The following is a 10,292-nucleotide window of genomic DNA, read 5'->3' as shown; positions in this document are numbered from 1 at the left end:
TCTAGGCGTGCGGACTTCAGTAGTTGCAGCAGGCAGGCTCAGTAGTTGCGGCTCGCAGGCTCTAGAGCACAGGCTCAGTAGTTGTGGCGCACGGGCTTAGTTGCCCCGCGGCATGTGGGATCTTCCCGGACCAAGGATCGAACCCGTGTCCCCTGCATTGGCAGGCAGATTCTTAACCACTGCTCCACCAGAGAAGCCCAGTATTTATATTTTATAACACTTATTAGGAATAATTTGTTCCAAAGTTAGTGGATTACTGTATTTTGTTGAATCTAAGCTGTGTATGTGTGTGTAAATGTGTGTCTATAAATACACATTTTAACATGTCTGAAATTGTGATGTACTTTCCAGTTGGTGGTGTCTTATCACTGTAATTGGCAGTGCTGTACTTCATGATGTAGTTGTATGTCACCCACCATAGACAGAATCTCAGATATGATGAACTGTGGTATTCAGAGAAGACAGAAGGTGTAGTGGAGTAGTTGGTGTGGATTTAATAGTAAAATAAACAATCCTGAGCTTTGGTGTAAGCCAGACCTGGGTTCAGTTCCTGCTTCCTCATCAGCAGGGACCTTGGACAAGAGGCTTTCCCTTGGTTTCCTGAGCATCCCTGTCGTTGGGATAATGATACACTGAATAGGGGGCTGGGGACCGATCTGTAAAACTCATGGCACAAAGTCTGTGGCCTGTAAGTGGTGTTTGTTATTTTAGACACTAAAGAAAATCTTGTTCACAGAAGTTGCAGATTATTTCTGTTAGTCACTTCTTTATTTTATGAAAGCAGCCATTTATTTAATATTTCTCATTTATGAGAAGAGACTTGACTGATTTAGATAAAGACAAGTTAAGGAAAACCTCTGAATGTGAGTAGACATGCTTCACATATCTGAAAAATTAATATTGAATGGTGATTGAATAATCCTTGTGTGTCAGGGAAAATAAACTCCCAATTATATACCTGAAACCTAAATACCAAACCGTTTTAAGAGAGATTTGATATAAAGTGAGATGGTTTGCATCTTTAACTAAAAGGATAAAAATATGATCAATTTGATGATCTTTATTTTAGTGAGAAGCAACTGTGGACTCATTCATTCATTCAGCAAATTGTTATTGAGTGTCTGCTGTGTAATAAGCTTTTCCAATTCAATGGTTAATGACATGCAGGTTCCTGAATCTTATGGTATTTGTGTTCTAGAAGAGAGACAAACAGGTGAGTGAATGTTACTGTGTGTGAATTCTGTGGAAGAGGTAAACAGTGGGTGGTGTAGAGAGAAACTGGGGTGAGGGGCTGGGATGTTGGGGACATTTGTCAGGTTTTGAGCTGTCACCATCCATCCGTTTTCCAATAGTCCCTGATTTCTTTATGAAGAACAAATTCTTTCCCACTGTGTGTAGTTTTGGTGTCTGCCCCTTGCTGCCACCTTCCATTCCAGCCAGACCTGTAACTTGGCTGGGTGCATCTGGAGAGGGACCTCTCATAGCTCCCTGCCGGGAGGGTGGGGTGGGCAGAGGCCGGGTTTTGTGGAACCTTGGAGGTATTCCATAATTTCCTAGACATATTCCTGCCGGACTTGTAGAGGCATCAGGCTATCTGCGGAGTCATGTACGACTTAGCTGTTTTGGGGGTTTCCTCCTTTAGCTTCCTGAGAATTAGATGATGCTTGGCCATGTAACCTTAGAGAAAAACAGACCATTTCGTAGAAGTTCTGTGATTCATGGCATCTGCAGGGTCTTTAATTGATTTTTAGTTCCTAGGTTAAGGATGTTGATCAAATTTGCAAACAACACGAGGCATGGAATGAGAGCTGCTATATTTGATGTCAGAAATGGGATTCAAAAAATGTCTATACAGATTGAAATCAGAGGCAAGTGCTTACCTGATAAAATTTAAAGTTAAAAAAAAAACAGTAGAAATACAGCTTAGGGGTCATGTAGCATAACAGGAGCCTTTGTGAACAGACCTGGAGGTTCCATTAACACTCAGGTGCTCAAAGACTTGAGCACATTTCCATCTGAACACATCTTTCTCTGGAAGCATGGTCCCAGGATCGCAATGCTTGTGTTCCCCAGGTGTGCCAGGTGGGCACCTCATCAGACCCTCAGCCAACTCTGGCATTCAGACTCCTCGAAATGCTTAGCTCCACCAACTGCATGTGAAACCAAGTTTAGATGATGTAGGAAATGAGACTCTTCCACATACATTATTCACTATTGTTGGGAGATGGCATACACCAGGACAGGTGATAGCCAGAATAAAAAAAATGCAAGATTCCTGATATTTAAACCACGCAACTGGATACTACCCCACTGCCAAAGTACTTTCCCTGATGGCCATAATTGTTAAAGACCTGCTGTGAAGAATTCAGTGTCCTCAAGTCCAGGAGTCTTCTAAGCTTGTACTAGTATGTGTATTTCCTAGCTTAGCCCTGGCCGAGCACATTCCAGAAAAGACCTTGAAGCCATTGCAGAGCATACGACAGGAGTCTACTAAAGTCTCGACAGACAAGAAGCACATCCCTTGGTTGTGTGGTGTGGCTTGTTGCCCACTGCGGCCCTAGTGTGATCAGCCCTTTATTAAGATGTTGGAGTCGTGTGGGCCACGGTGGCGTATTCCTCACCTGGTCTGGACAGCAAAGTTTGCTGACCCAGGCAGCAGCGGGTGCCAGTAGACCAGCCAAGGAGGTGTGCAGACTCTGCTCCCTCCTGCCCAACAGCCATCTCCCCTCTCCTTGTTGACAGGCACCAGTTATCCAGGTGTCAGGCGTTGATGAGTTCAGGGAATGTGGGCCCTGCCCGTTGTCTGATCCCATCCCCTGGGCGTCAGGATGGGCTGTGGGCCAGTAATCCAGTTTCCTCCAGTGAGGTTGGAGGGTCCGTCCACTGGGAACTTAGGGAAAGGTTTTGCGGCAGTAACACCTGAAGTTTTAGCAGCCATTTTGCAACCACTGGGGGAAAAATGAAGATGGAACCCAAGATGCTGAGGCTGGAGGAGCAGAAAGAAGGAAAGACTGGGTCTTTCTTTGATGATGCACTGAGTGGCTAAACCGACCTGGAGCCTCTGACTTCAAGACATCTTGTGCAGTGAAGTGATAAGACCATGTTGTTCTTAAGCTGTTTTTACGTGGGTGCTGTGTAATTTGCACCCTCAGCAGCCTGACGGAGACAGGAGGGTTGAGGTTGCATTGGGCCGAGAGGTGCCCGGCAGTGTGAATGAGCCCACTCCCCCAGTCTGGAGGGCACTGGAAGAGGCAACACCTGCTAGAGAGGTTGGAAGGTGTGTCTGGAGTGTCGCAGAGAGACGGGGAGCTCCCAGGAACAGGGAAGCTTGCTCCCAGAGTGGTGTTTGGGAACTGTACCAAGTCAAGGGGCCTGTGAACTTGGACGTGGCCTTCACAGTGACATCCGAGGAGAGCATCCTGTCCTTGGGGACATGGGCAGGGATGAGTAATAGCAGAGCCTCAGCTGTATCCCTGCCCCCAGGGAGTTTGGTAGGGGGAGAGATGATTTCTCAGTGTGGGAAAGGAATTAGAAAAAGGAAGAAATCACCTTGGACTGCCTTTCTTGACAGGTAGGGTTGCCAAGTAGAGGAGCTGTGTTATGGACTGCACGTTTGAGTCCCCCAAAATTCCTGTGTTGAAATCCTAACCCCCCCCACCACAGTGTGATGGTATCAGGAGGTGGGGCCTTTGCTTTAGGTCACGAGGGTGGGGCCCTCATCAACGGGATTAGTGCCATGATAAAAGAGACTCCCAGAGAGCTCCCTCACCCCTTCTACCACGTGAGGACACAGCGAGAAGAGGGCCATCTATGAACGAGGAAGCAGGCCCCCACCAGACTCTGGATCAGCCAGCGCTTTGACCTTGGACTCCCCAGCCTCCAGAACTGTGAGAGGTAAATGCTTGGTGTTTAAGCCCCCCAATTAGAGCAGCCCAGGCTAAGACAAACTGGTACTTAGGAGAGCCACGCTTGGCACTACCCAGACTTGTCTGGGCCCTAGCCAGCATTCCCTTAGCTCTGACGAGGAAAGGAAGTTAAAGGGAGCCAAGCTTCAAGAGGACTCTCCCATGTGCCGGCTGCGAAGAGCAGGAAACCATCCCGCTGACTTCATGGTCAGGACTGAATAGCCTCCAGAAGTTCTACTGGGCCGTTGAAGGGTGTGGGTGGACCATGCTCGCAAAGGAGGCCTCCCCGGGAGGGGTGTTCTCTCCAGGTCTCCCTTCCAGGCTTACACGGGGGAAGCTTTTGGCAGTTTGTCCCTAAACTAACATGGGTGATATAAAGAACTAGAATTAGAAAAGGGAGCAGAAGAAACCGCATTGATAAGCAGAGTAACTTCTAGATGGTAAAGGGTCTTGAAAAGACATCCTAAGAGGCACAGAGTGGTGTGATGTTTACCCTGGGTGAGAGACGGTTCGGAGGAAAGATCTTTCAGATTTTGAAGGGCTGCCAGGCAGCAGCAGAAAGCAAAGTGGTAACACGGCTGTGTGCCTGGGTTTCCATGCACTGGAACTGTCCTGTTCTCATCCTCAGGGGGGTGGCCCCGTCTTACTTTTCCTTTTTTTAACCAAGGGGGAGTGGTGTGTCATCATTAATTTGCTCAGTTACAACCTGACACGGAGGTGCAGGGTCTTACTGCACTTGGCTGCTTCCCTGCAATTCGACCTGTTCTGTGGCTCTGGGGTGTGAACTGGGGTCATTGGGTGGGTGCCAGAGGGACGTGACGTTCACCCTCAGGATGAAGTACAGTCCTAATAAAGTCATTTAAAGTCAAAATGTGTTGCCTCTGGACCTGGTGAGTCCCTTGTCACTGGAGATGCTGGAGCAGAGGCTGGACAGCCACTTGGTGGGGATGTTGCCGAAGGGATCCTTCCACAAGCAGGCTGAGTCCTAAGACTTGAAATGATGATGAGTTTTCCCATCTTAGCAGGGCCGCCAACCTCCGGGGGTCTGGGAGGCATCACAGCAGCCTTCAGCGGTGAAGGCGAGTCACACAACTGCAGGACTCAGCATCCCCAAGCACGAGGAGGCTGTGATTTGCTAACAAGGTAGTTGAATACTGGAGTGCAGATGAGTGAAGAGAAACATATCAGGACTCCAGCTGAGAAATGTGTAGGACCAGAGAAGGAAGTTGGAATCTATAACCGCCCCCCGCCCCCAGGGCTCAGCTGGAGAGAACACAGTTGTGTTCCCTGGGTCCTGATTAAACCAGGGGACTGTTTTTGAAGATTCTGGTGGAAATAGGTCACTAACGGTGCCTCATCCCCTTCTGACACTGCCTCACCCATAACCTTGTCCCCAGAGCAACCTTCTGAGGACCAGAAGCCCCCAACCCTTCTCCAGTTTGTCGACCCAGGTTTGGACATCTGGTGTGGCTGGCAGATAGACGTGAGCTGAGCTATGGGATTCCATGTTGAGAATTTTAACTGGGGAACAGAAGAATTGGAAAAAGCTTAGTGGAAGTTAAGGTTATGAAGTTGAGGCCAGAGGAACTTGGAGGGTGTGAGAGACGAGAGCCAGGTTTCTCTCTGGGTCAAGGGCTCCGTGCAGGGGCCAGGCCATGGTGCTGGGCGCAGGGAGGGTGGGACCCCCTGCCAGGTGCCTGCCCCCACCCACCGGGCGGCAGGAGGACCTGTCACTGTCCCTGGAACGTCTCAGCTGCCTCCTCATCAGAAGAGTGTCCTCTTCCTTGAAGAGCTCCATTTAGGGACTAGGTTATTTTGGACGAATGAAAATACTACTCGTCATAGCAGGTATTAAACAGGAGGAGCTCTTTTTCCCCAAAGATGGTGCAGGTCATATACTTAAATGGAAACAGATGGATATTTGTATAAATGTATGAAAATCTCCATCTAAATAACACAATAAAGTTTTTTGCTCAGATAGAAAACTTTAGTCGTCCAGGATCCTCTTGGGCAGGACTCCTCCCTTTGGAGTGAAGTGTTCCTGTAATAAGGATGCCTTACGGCTGTATTGGAATTGGTGCACTCGTGACCCAGTGGACTAATGCAAATGGAACATGAGCAACAAAAACCATGTGCCTTTTCCAGGTGAGGGAGATTAGATGTCTTACTCTTTCTCATTTAATATTATGGTGTGAACGTTACCCAGGAGGATGGATAAAACAGTAGCTCATCGATCACTAGGTTTAATTCAAGGATTCGAGGGAGGAATCAAGTGAGTTTTCTTCTCCATAATATTGTAGGATGAACAATTGGGCAGCTGTGTCAGAATAATTTCACAAAACTCCATCCATATCCCAAACTCGGTGGATACATTCGTTTGGCGAGGTCTTGTACGGTTGGCTATAGATATAGCTTTGCGGTATTGTCCATGGGGAAAGTGACAGCTGAAGAAGGGGTGGCGTGTCACAAGACATTAGGCGAGTGCCCGTACCGCATAGCTGGTAGTCAGCAAAATCCTAAGGCAAGCTGATGAAGCTGCTGCTGTTCCAGTGAGCTTCCCTTTACCTCCCCCTGCACTGACCTTGTCCCAGGCTGTTACCCTTTACCCCTTCACCTTTTTGTTTTTTGCACACTTTAACATTTAAAAACATTTTTTTTTACTGAAGTATAGTTGATTTACAATGTTTTCGTTTCAGGGGTACAGCAAAGTGATTCAGTTATACATATATGTATTTTTCAGATTCTTTTCCTTTATAGGTTATTACAAAATATTGAGTATAGTTCCCTGTGCTATACAGTAGGTCCTTCTTGTTTATTTTATATACAGTAGTGTGTATCTGTTAATCCCAAACTCCTAATTTATCCCTCTTCCCATCTCGTAGCCCCTTTTTCACATCTCTGCTTTTAAGCCTTACATTTTCAAAGGCATTTGCATTTTGGTAAGGAGTGTGTTAATATGAATTTGAGTTTTAGTAAGACCGAAAGAGATGAATTTGTAATGGAGAAGTGTCAGATTCCTTGCTTCCACCTGCCCTTACCCCAGTCTAAACTACTCAACTGGTACATCCGTGACAGCGCGGAAAAGCAAACTGTGGTTGCCAGAAGTTTCTCTTGACTTGAAAATGTTAATTATGAATGAAAATTCGTAGTCCAGAAACTATGATAGTAAGGATGGTGCTCGTGTAATGACTGTCTACCATGTGATCAGCCTTTTACATACTTTATTTTTAATTCTCATGTTAGCTCTGCAGTGTAGACATGGTATTTCTTAGTGGGGTAAATGGAGGCATTTAGAGAGATTCGTTTGCTAAGGCCCAGGCACTAATAGGCAAGTAGTGGAGCTGGTATTCAAACCCAGGCCCTCTGATGTTAAAACTGCGATTTCCCCCATTTCACTGCCTGGGCAGGACGCAGGGGACGTTCTGTTGCTTGGGAATCAATCCCGTCTACCCAGTTAGCTTAGCTATCAGCAACACTTGAGAAACTCTGAAGCCTGGGTTCCCTGACTTTCTATCACACGGTAGCAGGCACAGGGTGGTCCTCAAGTAATAATACCTTCTAAGCAGAACTGAATTCCCATCTACCTGCCTGATAGGTCTACCCCACCTACAGATGGGTTAGTGCATTTTCCACCTACGCTGGAAAATGAACGACTGGTGAAAAGTACACATCTGTATTAGTTTGCTCAGGTTGCCATAACAAAATGTCCCAAAATGGGTGGTTTCAACAACAGAAGTTTATGTGTCACAGTCTGGAGGCTGGACATCTAAGATCAAGGTGCCAGTAGGGTTTGTCTCTCCTTGGCTTGCAGATGGCCACCTTCTCACTTCATCCTCATGTGGCTTTTCCCCTGCGCACGTGCATCCCTGGTGTGTCTTTCTCTTCCTGTAAGGACGCCAGTCCTGCCAGATTAGGGCCTCACCCTAATAGCCTCATGTTAACTTAATCACCTCTTTAAAGGCCCTGTCTTTGAGGTCCTGGAAGTTAGGGCTTCAACACATGAATTTTGGGAGGACACAAATCAGTCCATAAGAACATCTGACCAAATTAATTACGGCATCATTTTTATAAGTAAATAATTAGACCTAGCCTAAACGTGCATCGTTTGGAGACTAGTTAGTACCTTCTGGTCTGTGTGTCTGGAGCAGCTGTGAAAAAACTACAGCAGAGTGACACATACCAACGCACGTGTGATTCCGGAGAGAGGTTCCTGTGCTGTGACACGTGTTCTTCAACAATGCACATTAAACGTCACCTGCCTTATGGAAAAGTTGGGTTAATGGGAGACTATTCAAAATGGGTGCAACCTTGAAATCAGAGCATTAACAGAAAGAATCACTGGTACCTGGGGAGATTACCTGGACTGTCCAGATGGACAGCTCAGTGGCGCTGGAGACTGCCCCAGGGGATAATAATTTATTCAAATAGCGTGGGAATGCTGGTTTTGGGGAATAGCACAGCAACGATGAGTCTCCTAGGGCTTCCACTTGCTGCAAGCCCGGGACTGTGCAAGCCCTTGGGCGATGCAGACCCTCCTTTTACAATTTCTTAAAGTACAACAGAAAGGGTCCCAGGTTGAGAGCCACTTCCTTTCCAGCCGAAGCTTCTAATTCTGCTCTCATCATTCAAAGCTAAGCTCCCCTTGCAGAAAAATCACACATGAACCAATATGACTTCCAGGTTATTCTCTCCTCTCTGCACCAGTGGTCTGCAAGCTAATTGGTGTTATAACAATAGGTGTTGTTGCAGCGTGGGATGTTGTCAGGTGTAACGAAAAAGGGACAGAACAGTGATGTTTGCATCTGTTTATGTCATCACGGGGCATTCACATGCTCACACGTGTTCTGTTTCTAACACACACACACACACACACACATCCTGCCCGCAGTCATCTATGAATATAGGAGAAACTGGTAATAGCTTTTGCATCTCAGGAGGGTGGGTGGCGTTTGGGACTTGAGGTAAGAGGAAGATGTCTTTCATTACATATTTAAAAAATTATTTTTTGCATTTTTACCATACATACGACTTTTCAGTGAAAAGTTAATTTTTACAAGTTCAGATAGAAGGTAAGCTCCAATTCACATGTGAGATGCCACTTTTTAAAGCACATCTGAGGGACTTCGCTGGTGGCGTAGTGGTTAAGAATCTGCATGCCAATGCAGGGGATGCGGGTTCGAGCCCTGGTCCGGGAAGATCCCACATGCCGCAGAGCAACTAAGCCTGTGTGCCACAACTACTGAACCTGTGCTCTAGAGCCTACGAGCCACAAATACTGCGCCACCGTGCCACAACTACTGAGCCCATGTGCTGCAACCACTGAAGACTGTGCGCAGCAACGAAGACTCAATGCAGCCAATATATATATATATATATATATATATATATATATATATATATATATATATATATATATATGACAAAGGCTTAATCTCCAAAATTTACAAGCAGCTCATGCAGCTCAATATTAAAAAAAACAACCCAATCCAAAAATGGGCAGAAGACCTAAATAGGCATTTCTCCAAAGAAGACGTACAGATTGCCAGCAGACACATGAAAGAATGCTCAACATCACCAATCATTAGAGAAATGCAAATCAAAACTACAATGAGATATCATCTCACACCGGTCAGAATGGCCATCATCAAAAAATCTACAAACAATAAATGCTGGAGAGGGTGTGGAGAAAAGGGAACCCTCCTGCACTGTTGGTGGGAATGTAAAGTGATGCAGCCACTATGGAGAATGGCATGGATGTTCCTTAAAAAACTAAAAATAGAACTACCATATGACCCAGCAATCCCACTGCTGGGCATATACCCTGAGAAAAACATAATTCAAAAAGAGACATGTACCAAAATGTTCATAGCAGCTCTATTTACAATAGCCCGGAGATGGAAACAACCTAAGTGTCCATCATCGGATGAATGGATAAAGAAGATGTGGCACATATATACAATGGAATATTACTCAGCCATAAAAAGGAATAAAACAGGTATTTGTAGTGAGGTGGATGGACCTAGAGACTGTCATACAGAATGAATTAAGTCAGAAGGAAAAAACAAATACTCTATGCTAACACATATATATGGAATCTAAGAAAAAAAATGTTCATGAAGTACCTAGGGGTAAGACAGGAATAAAGACACAGACCTACTAAAGCATGGACTAGAGCAATGGAACCTTTAGGTTATTGAGTCTAAATAACCATAACTCCTTGATATGGGGAGGGGGAAGGGTAAGCTGTGACAAAGTGAGAGAGTGGCATGGACATACATCCACTACAAAATGTAAAATAGATAGCTAGTGGGAAGCAGCCGCATAGCACAGGGAGATCAGCTAGGTGGTTTGTGACCACCTGGAGGGGTGGGATAGGGAGGGTGGGAG

The sequence above is a fragment of the Mesoplodon densirostris genome, chromosome 3 (assembly GCF_025265405.1).
Source record: "Mesoplodon densirostris isolate mMesDen1 chromosome 3, mMesDen1 primary haplotype, whole genome shotgun sequence".
In the NCBI taxonomy this organism is placed as follows: domain Eukaryota; kingdom Metazoa; phylum Chordata; class Mammalia; order Artiodactyla; family Ziphiidae; genus Mesoplodon; species Mesoplodon densirostris.
Note: the sequence above shows the minus strand (reverse complement) of the source record.